The sequence below is a fragment of the Leucoraja erinacea genome, chromosome 8 (assembly GCF_028641065.1).
Source record: "Leucoraja erinacea ecotype New England chromosome 8, Leri_hhj_1, whole genome shotgun sequence".
NCBI classification, from domain to species: Eukaryota; Metazoa; Chordata; class Chondrichthyes; order Rajiformes; family Rajidae; genus Leucoraja; species Leucoraja erinaceus.
This window is the reverse complement of record NC_073384.1, coordinates 56,483,480-56,503,129: the sequence shown is the minus strand read 5'-3', so window position 1 is coordinate 56,503,129 and position 19,650 is coordinate 56,483,480. Positions and strand designations below refer to the sequence as shown.

At 40.8% G+C, this 19,650-nt stretch overlaps 1 protein-coding gene across 2 annotated transcripts in view; it reads right to left on the bottom strand.

Moving 5' to 3' along the window:
* Positions 1 to 18,964, bottom strand: part of LOC129699727 (tyrosine-protein phosphatase non-receptor type 14-like) — a 183,488-nt gene extending 164,524 nt beyond the window's left edge. The window contains exons 1-2 of one of the 2 annotated variants that reach the window (XM_055639749.1): positions 18,814 to 18,964; positions 9,525 to 9,653 (exon numbers count right to left, since the gene is read on the bottom strand). The gene's annotated coding sequence lies outside the window, so the exon portion shown is untranslated. The remainder of the gene's footprint in view (positions 1 to 9,524; positions 9,654 to 18,813) is intronic. The other variant, XM_055639751.1, reaches the window with a different exon arrangement.
* Positions 18,965 to 19,650: the final 686 nt, after the last annotated feature.

The following is a 19,650-nucleotide window of genomic DNA, read 5'->3' as shown; positions in this document are numbered from 1 at the left end:
CTTCTTTCACAAAATGGAGGTGATCTCATTGGCAAGATAGATGGTTAGTGTATCAAAATAGGTAGTTAAGAGAATAGGTGGATATAGAATGAATACAAAGTAGCACCAAGGCAATAAATCAGCTGTGATCATATTGAGAGGGGAGCAATTACATGGGACTGAATGGTCTACTGCCACTACTTTTTCCTAAGCAAAGCCCACAACTGCAGCTTTTAATTTCCCATGTTTTCTGTAACATACCTCAGATGATTAAAGAGCTGATAGCAAAGCAACAGACATACATTGGGAGCCAATTCTAATGTCTTTCTTCCTTCCACTTCCCCCTTTAAAATGGATAATGAACATATCCTGGTGCTTCCGAAACTGCCGATTTTAATCTACTTAGTAATATGAAGTACTACAAGCTAGGAGACAATCGGGGACAAAATTCTGATAAATAACAAATGTATATAATTAAAAACAAGCTAAAGTAGACATTTGCTCTTTGCTATAGTCACTGGTGAACAGTCCATTAAATGCACAAAGCATTAAAGAAATTAGATGCTGCACGAGACTTTTGACATAAACTCATATCAACTATACAGTCAAGAGAGGTATGTACCTTAATCATCTATGATGGAGAGTAATAAACAAAAATATCCTTTCAAATAGAATCCAAACACAAAGAACTAACATCAAAGCATCATGATACCATAAAAGCAGTGGACCAAATACTATAACTGGGTAATTTATGTCAGTTACCAGAACTTCAATTACTATGTTCAAAGGGAATTAGAAAGGATCAAGTTTCAGAAGACTTGATATTTAAATATATGTTAAAATGTATTTTGTGTGTTTTGTTGCTTTTTATTGGCATGACTGTATGGCAAATAAAATTAATTGTATGTTGCAAAACATACTTGGCTAATAAAGTATGATTATAAATTAGAAAAAGTTAAAAGTTGTAAATAGTAACAAAACATCAGAAGGGAATGAATAATAACTTCAAAAATAAAGTTCTGGTTAATGATATCTATCATTCTTAAAGATGGTTGTATCAACAAAGTTGCATCTTTTTTAACCAATTGTCATCTGAGAATGTATCATGAAAGTATATAAATTCATATAATCTAAACACTGGTAAAATGAAAGAAAAAAAATGATGCTCGCTCACATGAGGATTTGCAAGAGAAATTGACGATATGATTACTGTAAAATGCATTCCTATTGCCACTGAAAGTTATTTTTAAATCGCTATTATGCTCAGAATAGCATCTCAAATAATGAAATTAATTGCCTTGCCAAAAGAAAAGAATGAAAACATCCAAGACCGCAAACTCGTAAAGAGTCAACAGTGGTTATTCATCATATTTCCCAGACAGAACAATGGAATTCTTACTTGCAACAGCATACCAGCATATGTAAACATAGTACTCGGGAAACGATATAATGAACAAAAACAAAAGTTCATATATCTACATACCCACATGCACGTAAAAACAAACCAAACAATAATAGTGCAAAAAGACAAAGCCAATGCCCCTGTCTATGTAGTTCAGAGCTCACTTGGAGGTTGTAGTGTTTAATAGCCTAATGGCTTCAAGGAAGAAGAAGCTGTTCCTGAACCTGGACATAACAATTTTCAGGCTCCCATATCTTCCTCCCGATGGCAAGAGTGAAATGTGTGTGTGGAACTCTGACGATGCAGCGACCTGTAAATCCCTTCAACAGTAGGGAGGTCGGTACCCGTGATGGACTGGGCAGGGTTCACGTTTTGCAGTCTTCATCGCACCTGGGCATTAAAGTTGCCGAACCAGGCTGCAATGCAACCAGTCAATATGCTCTCTACTGTACACCTGTGGAGGTTCAAGAGAGTCTTCTCTGTCATACTGAATCTATGTAATCTTCTCAGGAAGTAGAAGCGTTGATGAGCTCTTTTTATAATTTCATCAGCTTGCTAGGTCCAGGAAAGATCTTCAGAGATATGCACACGCAGGAATTTGAAGCTTTTGACTCTCCAACATCATCCCGTCAATATACACGTTTGTTGGTCCTCAACTTTCCTCTTCCGAAGTCCACAATTGGTTCCTTAGTCTTACTGACATTGAGAGCCAGGTTGTTGGGCTGGCACTAATTTCATCAGTCGATCGTTCTCACTTCTATACTCTGACCCATCACCACCCGTAATTCGTTCAACAACAGTGGTGTCGTCGGCGAACTTGAAGATGGAGTTCGCACTGTGTCCGGCTACACTCGCTCGTGAGTATAGAGCGAGTAGAGCAGTGGGTTGAGCACACAGCCTTGAGGTGCTCCCGTACTGATGGTTATCGGTGTGGTTGTCAGTATGTACAGCAACTAGTCTGTTAATGGGGAAGTCACGGATCCAGTTGCAGAAAGATGTGCAGAGACCCAGTTCCGTGAGCTTGATAACCAGCTTGGAGGGGATGATGGGATGCGGCGCTGAGCTCTAGTCTATAAACAACAGCCTGACATTTGTGTTTTTATTGTCCAAGTGGTCCAGTGCAAAGTGGAGACCCAGTGAGATCCCATCAGTTGATTGTTGTGTCGGTAGGGAAATTATAATGAGTCGAGATTCATGTTGAGGTAGGAGTTGATATGCGCCATAACCAACCTCTCAAAGCACTTCATCATCATGAACGTTAGTGCTACGTTAGTGCAACTGGTCGATATTCATTGAGGCATGTCACCATACTTTTCTTGGGCATCGGTATTATTGATGCCCTCTTAAAGCAGGTGGGAACCTCAAACTTCATAAATGAGAGGTTGAAGGTGTCCACAAAAACTCCAGCCAGTTGGTCTACACAGGTTTTCAGATTAACAGCATATATTAATCTTCAGATCTCTCAACTTTGAAGAAGCCTTTCATTCTATTTACAACTACACAGAATTAAAACAATTCTAACAGAAACTTCACACAACAAAAACCTTGAATCGCTTTTGAGATGAACAGCTTGTTTTTACATTCAACAGTGTAATACCCAATTGAGTAATAAAATGGTGATTCCCCGAGGACAACTCACAATAGGTTGTAGATACAGGAGACGGCCAATGCTAGAATCTTGAGCAAAACACAAAAGAAACTCAGCGGATCAGGGAGCATTACCTGTCCAATCCCTCCCCAGACACTGTCTGACCTGCTGAGTTCCTCTAGAAGTTTTTGTTTTTTCCTGAAAATAGGTTGTGTTTTATTTTCCTGCTGAGATGGAATTACACCTCAGTTTGCAGTCTGCTTATGTACAAAATGCACAACCTGATCTGAGCTCAACACCATAAGTAAACCACCATAATATAAAGTTTATCCAAGCCTGTCCAAACATAAATGTACTCTCTGATAAATTCCACTGTTCTTAGAATCAGAAAAAAAATCATTAAACTAATCTGAACTAATTGGGAAACTATTTTTCAAATTCGTGGCTTTGTAATATTTAGCCCACTATAATGCATTTGAATTTCCAGTGAGCGGTACAGTATATAAAACACCACTGCAAAGATCTTATTTCATTTGTCATTTCAGTTGAATGTTAAATGATGGAAATTGTGGCACCGCTGTCATATCTGAAGTTAAAACAGAGTGTTTCAGGCTTGACTGGTATTCTTGTTGTAGGGGATCTCCCATGCAATGACTTTCAGGTCAACAAATATGAAAGACCGATAGCTTTGTAGAGTGTTTGGGGATCCCCAACATGATAATGAATGACTTAAGGAAAACTTTTGCAGTAAGTTAATGGGAATTCTCTCTGGCCCATGCAGGTCTTAAGGCCCTGGTATGTAAATGACACAGTAAGTGGAAAACTAACAAACATGTTCAATTCTCACCGCCTAATCCCAGTATCTGATGATGAGTCTTCACACTGAAAGTTAGCTCTGCCTCTCTTCCCATGGATGCAGTCTGACTTGCTGAGTATATAAAGCATTTTCTGGTTTTATTTTACGTTCAGCATGTATACATGTTGCTTTTTTTTATCCAGATACTGATTAAGAAATGTTAATCTATCAAGGCACAAAACTGTCAAGTGTGCCTTTGAGTGAACTTCCAGCCAAAGTTAGTGAATTCGAATAAACAGTGCTAACTCTACAATCAACTAAAATTTAAGGACACAGATGTAATCAACAAACCATGTTAGACCAAGGGCTGAAACCCAAGAATTTGCCACAAGGTGTAATCATACATTAACTATTCCAAGGTTCGCAAAACAGATCGTATTTATATTCCTGGTGTTTTTCAAAAATGGTTTCTCAAATAAATGGGCATCTGACAATCCAACAATCCCATTTACGAATTGGAGCCAAGTTCCTAAGGAACGCCCGATACAAAATGCAAGTTCACTTTTGAAAACAATGCACCTGATTTACACAATGCTGCATGTTAAAGCTAAGGTGAAATAGCTAAGATTTGGGGAGCATACAGTGTGAGGAGACATTGCTGAAGTTTACACCATACATTGAGAAACTTCCCACAGTTCAATCAAGCATGGCCGTTCTATCGATTTGTACATTTGCTTTGCAGGGCGATTGGAAATGAAGGAATTTAATTTATTTTTGTTGACTAGCTGCTCAAGCCATTAAACAAGGGTGTTCTCAATTGGACTAGTTAAGGTATTGAATTACAAAGCCCACCGCAGATGGTTGACTTAATCCTGAACTCATAGATGCAAGCATGCCATTTTGGAGTGAAAGACTAGTTACCCGACACGACCCCACCAGAATTCCACTGAAGTGTTGAGTTTGGATCAGGTATCAAAAATGTTGCCCTTGGGTTCAGTTCAGATCAGACTGGGACGATTCTTTATTGAAAGGATGCACAATGGCTCGGTACTGGGGGATGTGAAAGTAGCCAGGATTGTGCAAGTAGCACAGGAAGTGGTTTCCATTTCCCTATTCATTACAGATCCTGGTTACCTGATCCAAACTTGACCAGATTCGCCATCAGGTCGAGGAGAGCAACAAAAGCAGAACAATTGCTCAGCCTCAGGTCAGATCCAGATTAGCTGTACTCAGATCAGGTTCTGGTCAGTTTTTAATCTTATACCCAAGCAAACCTTTACATGAAGCCCCTTCCCTGTGGGAGAAGCCAGAGGGTAATGGTGGATGGTTGTTTGTTGGGTTGGAGGCAGGTGACTAGTGGGGTGCCTCAGGGATCGGTGTTGGGTCCTTTGTTGTTTGTCATGTACGTCAATGATCTGGATGAAGGTGTATTAAATTGGATTAGTAAGTATGCAGATGATACAAAGATAGGGGGTGTTGTGGATAATGAAGAGGATTTCCAAAGTCTACAGAGTGATTTGGGTCATTTGGAAGAATGGGCTGAAAGATGGCAGATGGAGTTTAATGCTGATAAATGTGAGGTGCTACACCTTGGCAGGACAAATCAAAATAGGACGTACATGGTAAATGGTAGGGAATTGAAGAATACAGTTGAACAGAGGGATCTGGGAATAACCGTGCATAGTTCCTTGAAGGTGGAATCTCATATAGATAGGGTGGTAAAGAAAGCTTTTGGTGTGCTAGCCTTTATAAATCAGAGCATGGAGTATAGAAGCTGGGATGTAATGTTAAAATTGTACAAGGCATTGGTGAGACCAAATCTGGAGTGTGGTGTACAACATTTTTTGGTCGCCAATTATAGGAAGGATGTCAACAAAATAGAGAGAGTACAGAGGAGATTTACTAGAATGTTGCCTGGGTTTCAACAACTAAGTTACAGAGAAAGGTTGAATAAGTTAGGTCTTTATTCTCTGGAGCGCAGAAGGTTAAGGGGGGGACTTGATAGAGGTCTTTAAAATGATGAGAGGGATAGACAGAGTTGATGTGGATCAGCTTTTCCCTTTGAGAATAGGGAAGATTCAAACAAGACTTCAGAATTAAGGGACAGAAGTTTAGGGGTAACATGAGGGGGAACTTCTTTACTCAGAAAGTGGTAGCGGTGTGGAATGAGCTTCTAGTGGAAGTGGTGAAGGCAGGTTCATTGGTATCATTTAAAAATAAATTGGATAGGCATATGGATGAGAACGGAATGGAGGGTTATGGTACGAGTGCAGGCAGGTGGGACTAAGGGAAAAAGGTTGTTCGGCTCGGACTTGTAGGGCCGAGATGGCCTGTTTCCGTGCTGTAATTGTTATATGGTTATATGGAATACAAGAACAAGTTGGCTGAATGCAATTAGAACAATTTAGACTTTAAAGATACAGCGTGGAAACAAACCCTGTGGTCTACCGAGTCTGCACTGACCAGCGATCACGCTGATAGACTAGCATTATCCTACACACCAGGGACAATTTACAATTTTTACTAAAGCCATTAACCTGCAAACCTGTACGTCTTTAAAGTGTGAGAGAAACCAGAGCACCCAGAGAAAACCCACGTGGCCACATTAGCATACAAACTTTGTGCAGACAGCACTTATATTTACACCAAAAATAATGCAGTTCAGTGTGCAAGTGCCAAAGGCAAGACTGGTGCATTTTTCAAACATGTTCGACTGAAGCAGGCAAATAAATGAACTATTCCTCCTAAGCACCCATCATCAGTCTTCAGCAAATTCTATTCAATCTATATGTTATCACAAAATGGCTGAAGGCATTAGATATGTCAATTGTTCTTCAGAATTGTGCTGCAGAACAACCAGCAGCTTCCGCCAAGTTGTTCCAATGTTGTTGCAAAATTGTCATCTTTCAGATAATGCGGAAAATTAGCCAGGTGCATCCTGTCCTCCAAAAACAGATCAAATTAAATCCTGCAAATTATCATCTCAGTTCTTTATTCACAATAGTAATGAAGATGATGTTGTTAACTGGAAAAATAGCACTCAATCATCAATAACCTTAGTGCTTAGTCTGGCTATTGGCCAGTAAAACCTGGTGCCAGATCTCCTTGGTCATAAATAGATAAAATAACCGAATTCCAGGGTTGAACTGAGAATGATTTGCCTTTGACAAAGGCAGCATTCACACATTTAATGCTGGGAAAGAACTCTGGTAAAATTAAACAATGAAAGTGCCGGGGAAAACCCACCATTGGTTTGAGTCACAACTTGCGCAGAGGAAAATGGTTCTAGTTGGAGGTCAAACATCCCATTCCCAGCATGTTGCTGTAAGAAGCTGCTTCATCAATTACCTTCCTTCCTTCCAGGTCAGAATGTGAATGTTTAATTCTGATTGCATTGTATTCAATTCAATTTGCAATCCCGAAAAAATGAAGCAGTTCATGCTTGCATGCAACACGCGGGCATAAGCTGATAAAGAGCAAGTAATTGTTCTTTTTAAGAGCAATGTCAAATCAAACATCAAATTAACCTTCAAAGTACTGATAGGGCTTAACAGTACTATTCTCCAAATGTTATTTCTGTTATCATTACATCGAGTGCACAGTAAATTGGAGGCTTTTCAGACGTAACTCTCCACAAAACCATATCGATACCATATAAAGGCTATAATTATAGTTCAGTGAATGAACTTTTCCACCAAAATATTCCATAAAATAGCTATCTGAAATGGTAACCAATAAAAAAAAAAGGAATTCATCCAATTGCAGATTCTTGAGTTTTAAACAGTCCTCTTCAAAATCTGATAATGAAGAGATGTGTATATAAATTAAATGTCAATACAAAGTACACCACTGATTTTAAACAGACTAAAATGTAACTTTATCCTACATGCAATTATTTATTATAATACGTGGACTGCAAACTAATAGACTAAAATGTAACTTTATATTAGACCATTTAGTCAATTTTATAATAGACTAAAATGAAACTTTATCTTGCATGCAATTGTTTAATATAATGTGTGGATTGCAAACGTTGGACAATCCAACAAATGAGAAAAAGCCAAGATGCTGAGGTAACACAGTGGGTCAGTCAGCAGCTCAGGAGAACGCAGAGAGGTGATGTTTTGGATCGGAGCCCCTTCTTCAGACTGAGTCACCTATCCACATCCTCCAGAAATGCAGGTCAGGACCTGCTGAGTTACTCCAGCACTGTGGGTTTTTTTTGTAAACCAGCACCTGCCGTTCTTTGTGCCTTCAACAAATGAAAAGCTAGTATCTCAGACAATTATAGGTGGATAGTACTTCAGTTTGGAAACTTTAAAACACGGGACGGACAATGTCAAAATATTGGTACATAATGGACTGTGAATCTGCGGGGGACAGTGACATATTCTTACCTGCGCGACATGCAAAAAATCCAATGCATTAAGTGGTGAAGTTCCCAGATTCTTAGTACAATTACAAACAACAGCCACGCTTAATTCCAAGGACATCTGGAAGCTCAAATGGCTCAACAACCTAGTGCCATGGTAGGAGTACTTAAGACAACTGTTGGCAATGGGAATGGCTTCTGCAAGTAGTAGGCCCAAATCAGATGACCTACTGCCTGACGTGGGCGAGATGGGAATGCATTAGGCATTTGGGTTCTTCGACAGACAATCCGATACTAAAACATAGGAGAACACCAAGGGCAGAGTCAGAACTTTCAGATTCCTCCTCATAGAAAGACAGCAGCCTTACTGAGAACACATGGAGACATTTGGTCCATCCAATTCATGCAAAGATATTTTAACTCCTGCTCAAGTAAACCTTCGACTCTCCTATTAACACCTATATTTTTCTGTGCGAGGTCGACGTTACTTCTTCAACATTTATGCAAATGTCATCGTTACAGCATACACATTATGCCCACATAAATCTCTGCTACACAAAAGCACTGTCTGTACATTGGTGTTTTATATACACAAAAGCAGGCAAGTCAGTCTCACATTGTATATTTACTAATGCATTCACTCATATACACCAGAAAAATCATATTAGACCGTCATATTACTTCCTTGCCATCCAAAGTAAAACTGCCACAGTCAGCATCAAATAAATGAAAATAACAAATAATCAATGTTAAGCATGTTAAATATTAACCAAATAAAATGTAAAAGATGAAGTAATTAAATAAAAAAAATTACATTCTAAAGTGTGTATTAAAGCATGTCTTTACTTAAATTTCAACAGAAAAGTTATTTCTCTTTTGACAATCAAATAACTCATTTTAAAAATCCTATAGATTCCCTCTCTGAAGCAAAACATTTCCTGTTCATAAGCTATGGCATTAATCATTGGTAAGACAAAGTAGGTTGCAACTTACTCCGAAACTTTGTACATTTTTACCAGTGTTACAGTCGTAATTATTGGATCTTTTTTAAGATCACAATTAGTGGGAATCTGCATTATTCAATGTATTGAAAGATGGAAAATGAAAACACACAAGATCATCCGGAACACATCGCTGAAAGTACTGAGGATTTTATGATCGTTGGCTCCTCTATCTAAAATCTCTCCAGCATCATTATCCACAATTGTTCTGCTCACATATCAAGAACAGCATGTGCAAAAACAACAATACAAATTAACATGGTACTTCAAAGCTCCCTTATAAAAAACATGTAATCCCAGTAGGTAGACTTCCCAAATGAATCAAAACCTCAATATCAATCAATCTTTAAGTATGGCGGTGAGAACTCAAACTAGCATATGCTCACCTCCAGATAGTCAACAATGAAAAGGTTCCAACTTCAAATATCAATTCAGAACCAGCCTTGTTAGAGGCCCTCTTAAGATGATGAACAAAGCTTGTGTTGAATGTAGCAACAGCTGCCGTTTATTTATACCTGTTAAAACAAGCAGGCTCTGTATTAATTTCAAATTCAGCAATCTGCGGAGATTAACATTGTAGATGCTGCCATTGGGATACAAATGCATGCTGTTTGTTACCGCCAAACAAGTGTGATATGCTGTGGAGCATTCTGTGACCATTAATCTCCAACTCATGCTGGGTCTAGTCTACAAAGGTGCACCTGGTTGTGTGGAGCACTGAGGAGAAGCGCTGATTGAACAAATGTTCTTCAAACAGCCAATGCTGCAGGCAAAAGCAGGGCAAAGGCAAGTAAAAAAAAGTTACTGTAATATTTAAGAATGGATATTATTAACGTATAGGAAAGAACTGCAGATGCTGGTTTAAACCGGAGATAGACACAAAATGCTGGAGTAACTCAGCGAGACAGGCAGCATCGCTGAAGAGAAGGAATGACGTTTCGGGTCAAGACCCATCTTCTGGGTTTCGACCCGAAACGTCACCCATTCCTCTCCAGAGATGCTGCCTGTCTCGCTGAGCTACTCCAGCATTTTGTGTTATTAAATGTAGAATTGATTTGTGAACCAGATTTGTCATAAACTAACAGATCAAGGCATCCATTCAGTTCCACTGACTTCATATATTTGGTAGGCAAAGACATCAAACATGCTATCTAAAGTTAATGAAATTAATTTTCACGAGAGTGGCACAACACAGGCCAATATCATATGGTGTATAACAAACATGAAAACGGGAACGAATTTCCAGAGCAAATATATGCCTGTTTTCCTTTCTTATCACATTGGACTTGAGGAAAGTCAGAGAAACAGGTTTCCATCAGTTCCTGTCCAATTTAAATGGCAGGACGTGATAAGCACTTTTGTTTCAACTCACTAATTTCCAGCTGAAGCCAGCAAAAATGAAAGGCTGGCTGGCTAACCTGTCAGTCGGTTAGGCCCCCAGGTCACATCCAAAAGCTGGAGTAATCAGAAAGCAGGGAAGGTTAGTGTATCTGAATGAAATTGCCAGTCTGTCTGATGAGTGTGTCTGCCCACTCTGCATACCTCCTCCATTAAAATTGGAAATATGCACTTAGGAGGGAAGCTGCGTGTTGGTATCCAGGATTTTCTCATTCCCAGTCACCTACACAATTTTAGGTGAGGGCTGCTCATATCCTAGTATAAATTTTAATTGTAAAGTTGCGGTGTTCTTATGTCGACCCCAGCAGTAATTAATGAACTGAAGCCTCAATTTTGGGGATTTAAATCATTTCATTGTAATAAAACTCACTTATAATCTCAATAACAAATTCAATTTAAAATATGCAATTAGGAAGACAATACATAAAGTATTGAATATAATTGTTTCTCTTCCAAATGACTTATTTTTGGATTTATTTCCATTCAACTAAATCAGTGATAATTTTAAAACATTGGTTAGTTTTTGAATTTGCAATCTTAAGGTAAAAAAATTGCTAAAACAGGTTATTTGTTCACATAGTTGAATAGGATTTCAGAATCGTTACAACAATAAACAAGATCACATGGTAATGATGTGGGCTCAGAGCTCTCAGTTAACCTGCACCCACTGAACTTTATTGTGCACCAACATAATAAAATTGTGCCTATGAGAGTCATGCAACTCAAAAACACTCTTGTCCCACTGGGTCTGCACTGACTATAGGCCACCCATTTATACTAATCCCATTTTGTTATCCTCATATTTCCATCTACTCCCTCCAGATTCCACCACTATTGGAAAGTTACAGTGCCCAATTAACTTATGGGCCTGTCCCACTTGGCGATTTTTTAGGCAACTGCCGACGACTGTCATAGTCGTAGCAGGTCACCGAAAAACCGGCGACAACCTACATCATCCTGGCGACAACATAGAACAGCACCTACGTCAGGAGAAGTCAAGCTACGCTCATTGACGTCAAACTCATTGTCGCCGAAAAATGTTCAACATGTTGAAAATTTAGCGGCGACCAGAAAGACACTACGATTTTTTGCGCGACTGAGGAGACTACTCCCGGCGACCACCGGCGAACATGTGGCGACAAACTAGTCGCCTGTAGTTGCTTTAAAAAGTCGCCTAAGTGGGACAGGTCCATTAACAACCCCGTCTTTGAGATGTGGGTCAACTGCACACACAGTACACCTTCAGTCAGAATTGAGCAAGGGTCTCCTTTCTCTGTGTGAACTGCCATTTTCTGTTTCTTTACTCATACCTTCCCTGGAAACAGCCTGATCCTTTGCGACATATTTGCAGTTTGAAAACGCTCTGAATCCATGTCAGGTTCTGCATGAACTTATAGGAGAGCCAGGTTTCCGCTACAATCAACTCTCAGCGCAGTCGCCTGGAAAACTGAACTTAAGCCAAGCAAATTTGTCTGCCAAAACATATAAAGGAAACTAACATTCCTATCCTATATATATATATTTTTTAAATCAGATTGTTTATATCAACCATGGAGAATATAATAGTGCACAGCTTGGTTGCAACAAACCTAGACACAATTTAGGGAAGTGCTGGTCTGTGTCCACACTTTGTTCACTCTTTAGCACATTATGCAGTAATTATTGATTGAAGGAATCTGATCTGCGAATGGCTTGGTCACCCGTGATCACCAGGAGCTCTGCAGAATGTTGCTCCCTATTTCACCAACACTTCCTTACAATGAGCCAAAAGTAATGTCAATACAAAGCTGGAACTATGTGCCCAAGTCAGTTGCATATTAAACGCTGGCTCCTTTCTGGTGCCAGTTTTATCTGCTCACTATCACTCTACTGTTTGTGGAATGTTGTCATGCACAAACCGCCTCCCACACTTCCTGCAAAACAACAATGAATACACTTCAGAAGTACTCTGTAGGCCATGTAGTTCTCTGGGACATTTCGAGGTCACGAAAGGGGGCTGCATAAAGGCTCTTTCTTTAAAAAAGGCCGCGGGTCTATTGCACCTGATATGGACAAAACATGATGGCATTATAATGCAAAGTAAACTGTTTAGTGTAAGTAGACACCAAAACAGTATTTCCCTGTACTCCAAAACAAAACGTAAAAAATTTAAACAAAACTGTATATCATGTATATCAAGAGCAGTAACGAGTTATTTGTGGGGAGTACCATCACCTCGAAAGAGTGCACATCTCATCTTACAGTAACTATATGGCACAATTTTAAAAAATTGAGCTGCTTAACATTACCCGAATCCCATAAGCAAGAACATGCAACTATATTGTGCTTTGCGCTGCTGGTGCATCCTGATGTTTAACTGCCAAATTTTGTACTTAAGATCTTTTACATCTGCTTGATAGGACAGACTAAGCATTGGTTTGATATTCATTAAAAAAAAGAAATTGGGGCACTGCAGCTCCTTCATGACACAGCACTGAAGTCAGAGTCTATGTTACATGTGCATACCATCCAACCCAGAAGCAAGTGTGCTTTCACAGGGCTATTGTTGCTGATGGCTAAACGCCTGAGACTCCAAATCTGATCTGCACTGAGCAGGAGGTGATGAGCTTATATCACATATCTCCTCATCACAGTAGGAGAGAGGAATAATCTGACAGGAGATTCCCAAGTGGTGGTCTCTGAAGCCATTGATAGCTGATTATAAGGACATTAGTAATGGCATAGGAACAGATTGTGCTTTTAGCCTCATTTGCAAGCATACGGTTAGGTAGATGAAAATAAAAACAATGTACAAAGAAACATCCAAATTGACAATCTGGTCTTTATCACCCTGCTGGTTGGAGGTGATTGTGGTGTATATGGTGGTCACGGTTTGTTACATAACAGTGACAACATTATGGAATTCATTGACAGTTAACCCAATTTAGGATAATATAAAATGATGAAAAGGAGCTTTATCACCCATTCACACTAGTTCTGTGTTATCCCACTTTCTCATCCACTCCCTACACATAGGGGCAATTTACAGAAGTTGATTCACCTACAAACCCACACGTCTTTGGGGTGGGTCACCGGCGAGCACCGTACAGCCTAGCTGGTGCAGACCCGGCCCACTGTCGACACAGACAAGAACGAGCCCGGCAGCCGAAGTGACCGCCGAGAACGAGGACAGGACGGACAAGTACAGCCAAAGACCGCATAAGGAACAAGGACAGATTCGCCAGCCAACGAGAACAAAAACCCTAAGATAGACACAAAATGCTGGAGTAACTCAGCGGGACAGGCAGCATCTCTGGATCGAAGGAATGGGCGATGTTTCGGGTCAGGACCTTTCTTCAGACTCTGAAGAAGGGTCTTGACCCAAAACATCATCCGTCCTTCTCAGAGATGCTGCCTGTCCAGCTGAAATACTCCAGCATTTTGTGTCCATCTTCAGTTTAAACCAGCATCTGCAATTCTTTCTGAGAACAAAGACCCGCCGGCCCCTAAGAACGAAGACCAACGGCCAATCTCACCAGGGACTAGCTCTACAGAACGTTTTTCCTTCCATTATTTATTATGTAAAAGAATATGTGTGTTATGATTGTGTTTATAATTTGTTTGGTTATTTTGTTGTTTGTCTTTTGCACAAAGGTCCGCGAGCATTGCCACTTTCATTTCACTGCACATCTCGTATGTGTATGTGACAAATAAACTTGACTTGACTTGACACGTGCAACAGTAGCTGGGAAGCCACGAAGACCAGAGGAGGGAGCTGGGAAGCCACGAAGAGTGGAGGAGGGAGCCGCTGGTGGTGATGGAGGCAAGTGGACCGCCCGGCGGTGATGGAGGCAAGTGGACCGCCCAGTAGGAGAGGGTACTACGTCCAGTGCCTTCAAGGTCGTCTGCAGGAGATGCCCCACACAGGACACAGAGGTGATTGGCAGAGGAGTGGAACATTGTGTCACAGGCCCACAGGCTTCCTGGATTGGAGGCACTCCAGGGCAGGCAATCCAAGAAAACATGAAGGTATCCTGTTGAAGTTTAAAACCAGAACAGATCCATTTTTGCATGGAATGTGTAAGGCTCTGGCACAGTCAGGGTTAATTGCCCACCCCAAAGTGCCCTTGTGGTGGACACTGTGAACTGCTGTCTTGAATTGCTGCAGTCTCTGGCATTTTGGGGTAGGATTTATACATAGTAATACATTTTTATGTCAGAATCATCAGTGAACTGGAAGGGAACCTGCTGATGCTGCTTCACAAGTGGTACAGGTGTCCATTGTCAGAGTGAGGCCACTTCTCATATTTTACTTGGACAGTTTACACCCCAGTGGTATGAATATTGACCTCTAACTTCAAGTAAACCTTGCTCCCCATCCCCCCCCCCCTCATTGCCCAGTTCTCCGACCAGTCTGACTGTTCTCAATTACGTTTTATCTCTGTTTTCTTTGTCCTAGCCAACAATGATCTATTCTACATTTTCATTGATCTCCATCAGATTTGTCTCGTTTTCACACCTTACGCTTCCTTATCTCAGTATCTCCCTCCCCTGACAGTCTGAAGGAGGATCTTGACCTGAAACGTCACCCATTCCTCCTATCCAGAGATGCTGCCTGTCCTGCTGAGTATCCTCCAGTATTTTGTGTCTATCTTCGGATTAAACCAGCATCTGCAGTTCCTTCCTACACAGGTCCTGGGTTTAGGAGGGACTGATGGGGTAACCTGCATGAGTAAATACAGGGTATTTTGCAAGATGGTAGGCATGCCTACTGAAGGCATGCTAAGCCTATTAGGAAGGCAATTAATGGTTATGGGGGTGAATGAATTATTAATCAAGCAGGTGCTCTGTTCTGAATGGAGTAGAGCTTTTTGAGGCCTTTTGTGCTGCCCAGTTGATGCAGTGCATTCCTCAAGCCTGACTATTTTTAATTACAGAAAGCAGGCATCCTTGACAAGGCCAGCATTCATCGCCCATCCCCGATTGCTTGATGAAATCATGGCAAAACGACTTCTTGAATTGCTGCAGTCCTCTTAGCCTGCCATGCTGTCATGCAAGGAATCCCAGGATTTGGAAAACTCCAATAATCCAGAATCCAATTGTTCAGCAATCCTGAACGATCAGCATCTGGTTTACTCATCAATCCAGATGTGAGCTGGGGGCCAGAGTACAAGCAGGGTGTGTGACCAGAGTCAGTCTAGACTGCAGGCTGGCTGTGTGTCTGGAGCCAGGGCTGGGATCAAACAGTAAGGGGTCATAAACATGTGTATGTTTGTAGCCAGAGCCAAGGTCAGGGCTACTTCTTTACTTCCTGCTCCTTTTAAGCTCACCAGCTTTACTTGAAATTTTATTATACTCTTGTGAAACATGTAGGAAATGTGAAATTAAAGTGTCTGGGAGTATTAATATGAGAAACACCCAATAGTCTAAAAAAAATGGTCATCTGGCACAACTAAAATACCAGGGGTGCTGAATTACCTGCCTTTTATCTCATTTCTATGCTAAGAGTGTGTTATTTCAAGGGGTGTGTGTTCCTAGGTGGTGTCCCCGTTGCACTACTGTACTTGTCCTTCTTGGTAGAGGTCATGGGTTGGGAGGTGCTGTCAGAGCAATGCAGGTAAAAAAAATGCCATGAAATTTGTACTCAATATACACAGAGCAGGGTGGTGATACAGTGAGCTGCAACTGCACTCATTCAGAGAAAACCACAGCACTCCTGAACTGTGCCTTTTCAATGGCAGAACAAAAATAGTTGGTGCATCACTTGCTACTAGATACCATGCCTCCGACTTGCTCCTGCAATCATAGCATTTATGGAACTGATCCTATCAAGTTATTGGTCAATGGTCGTCCGACAATGGTGAAGCATTTATTGCCAATATTACATGGTTAGCCTCTATCTTGGTGGCAGTGGTCTTGTAACATTAATGGTATAAATTTCATTGCCATTTATTAACCCATAATAACTGAATTCTGCCTAGTTCTTGCAGCACACAGAGTCTGTTCCATTTACTGAGGAGTTGTTAAAGGAACTGAACATTGGATAATCATCGTGCATTGTCGATAGTGTAAAGGCTTTGAGGAAAATAAGGAGTCAGGTTTCTCGCCTCAGAACACACAGCCTTTGACCTCTTTTTGTTCCTGGGGGAACTGTAATACCCAAGATGTTGACTTGTTTATTGTGAATATGAAAAGGATAACACTCAGATAGATAATGAAGCTATCAAAGTACAAAGTCATCTTGAAGTCAGAGTCACAGTGATACATTGTGGGAACAGGCCCTTCGGCCCAACTTGCCCACACTGGCCAACATGCCCCAGCTACACTAGTCCCATCTGCCTGTGTGTGCTTGGTCCATTTCCCTCCAAATTTGTACTATCCATTTACATGTCTAACTATTTCTTAAACTTTGGGATAGTCCTAGCCCCAACTACCTCCTCTGGCAGCTTGTTCCATACACCCACCACCCTCAGATTCCTATTAAATATTTTCCCCTTCATCTTAAGCCTATGTCCTCTGGTCCTCGATTTCCCTACTCTGGGCGAGAGACTCTGTGCATCTTACCCGATCTATTCCTCCCATGATCTAATGATTGCAAAGTGCATTAAACTTATAAGTGCATAAAAAAGTGCATAACTTATTTGTTGTGTTTAATAGCCAACTAATTCCCCACAGCCATCAGGCTATTAAACACAACAATTAAGCTATGAGCTCTGAACTGCAAAAGACTATATTATTATTTGTTATTTGCACTATATTTGTTATTTATTGAACTTTTTTCCCCCGTTATATACAATGTTTACATATTCACATATTCTGTTGTGCTGCAGCAAGTAAGAATGTCATTGGCCTGCCGGGACAAATGACAATAAAAACACTCTTGACTCTTGAAAAATGTCCTGTTTCATAGATTTTTGGTAAAAGTGCCTGGGATAACAGATCTTATGTACAAAACATTATTCTAATGTGCAAGCAACAAATGGATTATCCATTGTGTTTGATCTTATTTCTCCCAAATTTCTAACTTTCAAATAACTCAGGTGCCATCTTCCAAGTCAATGATTTTTTGCAACCAGTGGACCACCTTTGAAAATGTGACAGCATTAACCTAAGGTTAATTTAATCTCGTGCTTGTATCACACATTACCTCAGAATTTGAACCCAGACATGCCCACAGGTCATATGTTTCAAATTGCATTTCCATTACAGTTAATTACTACACAGAGTGGATCAGAACACAAGTAGTAATTCAGATCAGATTGCTTACACTATGACCAAATGTGATGAATGCCACATATCCCTTTTAAAAGTTTTAGCAAGCACAAGGTTGTTTATGAAATTAACAAATTGAATAAAATGTAAGCATAATGTGACATTAATGGAAACACTGTGGATGAATGTTTTATTCCAGATATTTAACGTTTATATAATGATTATATCTATGATGTTTTCAAAAAATATTGTGAAAATGCTGTTTGTGTCCTAAGAGGCAGTCATCCCAAAGTCAACAATATCCTTTGTTTCAATACTTCTATTGGAAAAACCAAGGCACGGGAAGTCAAATTATAAACATTTCAAACTGAATCTTTTTTCAGCGAAACAGACTGAATTTGGAGAGTTTGTGCAACTTACTAGAACTATATTTTATATTATCGTTTCAAGTTTTGCTTTGTGATATAATCTAATTCATCCGGCAAGCTAAATCGTTTGATTGTTTATTCACAATCTTGGGGGCCTAAGCAGTCATGTTCATTTGTGTTCTGGTTTTAAATTTAAAAAATGTTCAACTATTTAACATGTTCAAGTAAACACCTTTGCCACTAAGGTAACGATTAAAGGTAATTGTCTCTGACTGCACAGCATCCTGTCCTTTATTCCACTACCAAGATTCCCCACCGAGAAGGTCTCTTTAAACACGTTGCAACAAAGCACGGGCCAAAGCAGGCACCTTCCCAGTCCAAGCACTTCACAACGTTGAACAGACACACGTTAGAATAGAAGGCTGCGACGTCTTGGTCTAATAGCTCCCCATCCCGAAAGCCTAAAACAAGGGAAGTGCAGGAAAGATCAAGCAGCCGGGGACCGCTGGCAGTGGAGCCGCAGAGGGAGGCAACTCTGACCAAAGATCTTTGAGTCTGGAGGTACACATCTTTGAGTCTGACTGACTGCCTCTTATAAAACACTCAGAGACGAGTGCATAGGGATCAAGCAAAGGCTCACTTCTCACCTTCTTCTTTACCTTCCCCCACCCACACCTATTCTAATTAAAAGAGACAAGCTGCGAGAGTGCCCTCTTACCTGTTTACGTGTCCTCTATTATTGAGTCCGGCCAGTCCATTAAATCCACAAGCAGCGCGTGCGCTCTCTCCAAAGGACTTTCCAAAATGTGTGTTTCCTTTCCTTGTGTATATATATTGTTGTTTTTTTTTAAAGGAGAGGAGTTTCCAAAAGTGGGCACAGGGCCGGTAGCACCGTCCCGGACAAGGGATCCACGCTGTGCGTGCACTGGCCCGGGGAAGCCGCTCGCCTGGCGTTGTCCCGGGAGCGCGGCTCAGTCAGCGCTCTCGACAACTACTTTCGCCCGGGGTAGGGTGAGGGTGAGTGGGGGGGGGGGAGAGAGCTCGGCCGCCGGGGCAGCGCTCCCCTTCCCGCTTCCAGCTCGTCCGATCTCTCCGTCCCTTTCCTCGCCTCTCCCTTTCTCCTCTTTCTTTCCCCCCCACCCCACTTTGCAAGCGAGACTATTTTCGATGGAATAACATGGTCAGAGTTTGTGGGTTTGGGGGAAAAAAATCTACGCCTCGTGACATCAGAAAGGTGGAATGCCAGGAATGCGAGCTGCTGCAGGGCTGAGATGTCGTTCCTTCTTAATGGTCACACAGCGAAAACACGCCCAGCCAGCGTCGATTCAAAGCTGGCCTGCAACAGTTTAACCTTTCCTTTAATGCGATTATATATATTTTTTTCATTGCACGCATTGTTTTATAGTAATCAATGGGGAGTTTGTTCAGCTAACTATGTGAGCCGACGTGGTTGGGTGCCTTCACGCCAAAAAGTGCATTCTTTCAACCATATTGATACATTTGGACAGTAAAATATTATGAAACGAATGCACTTTCTTCCCCAAGGAATGTATGT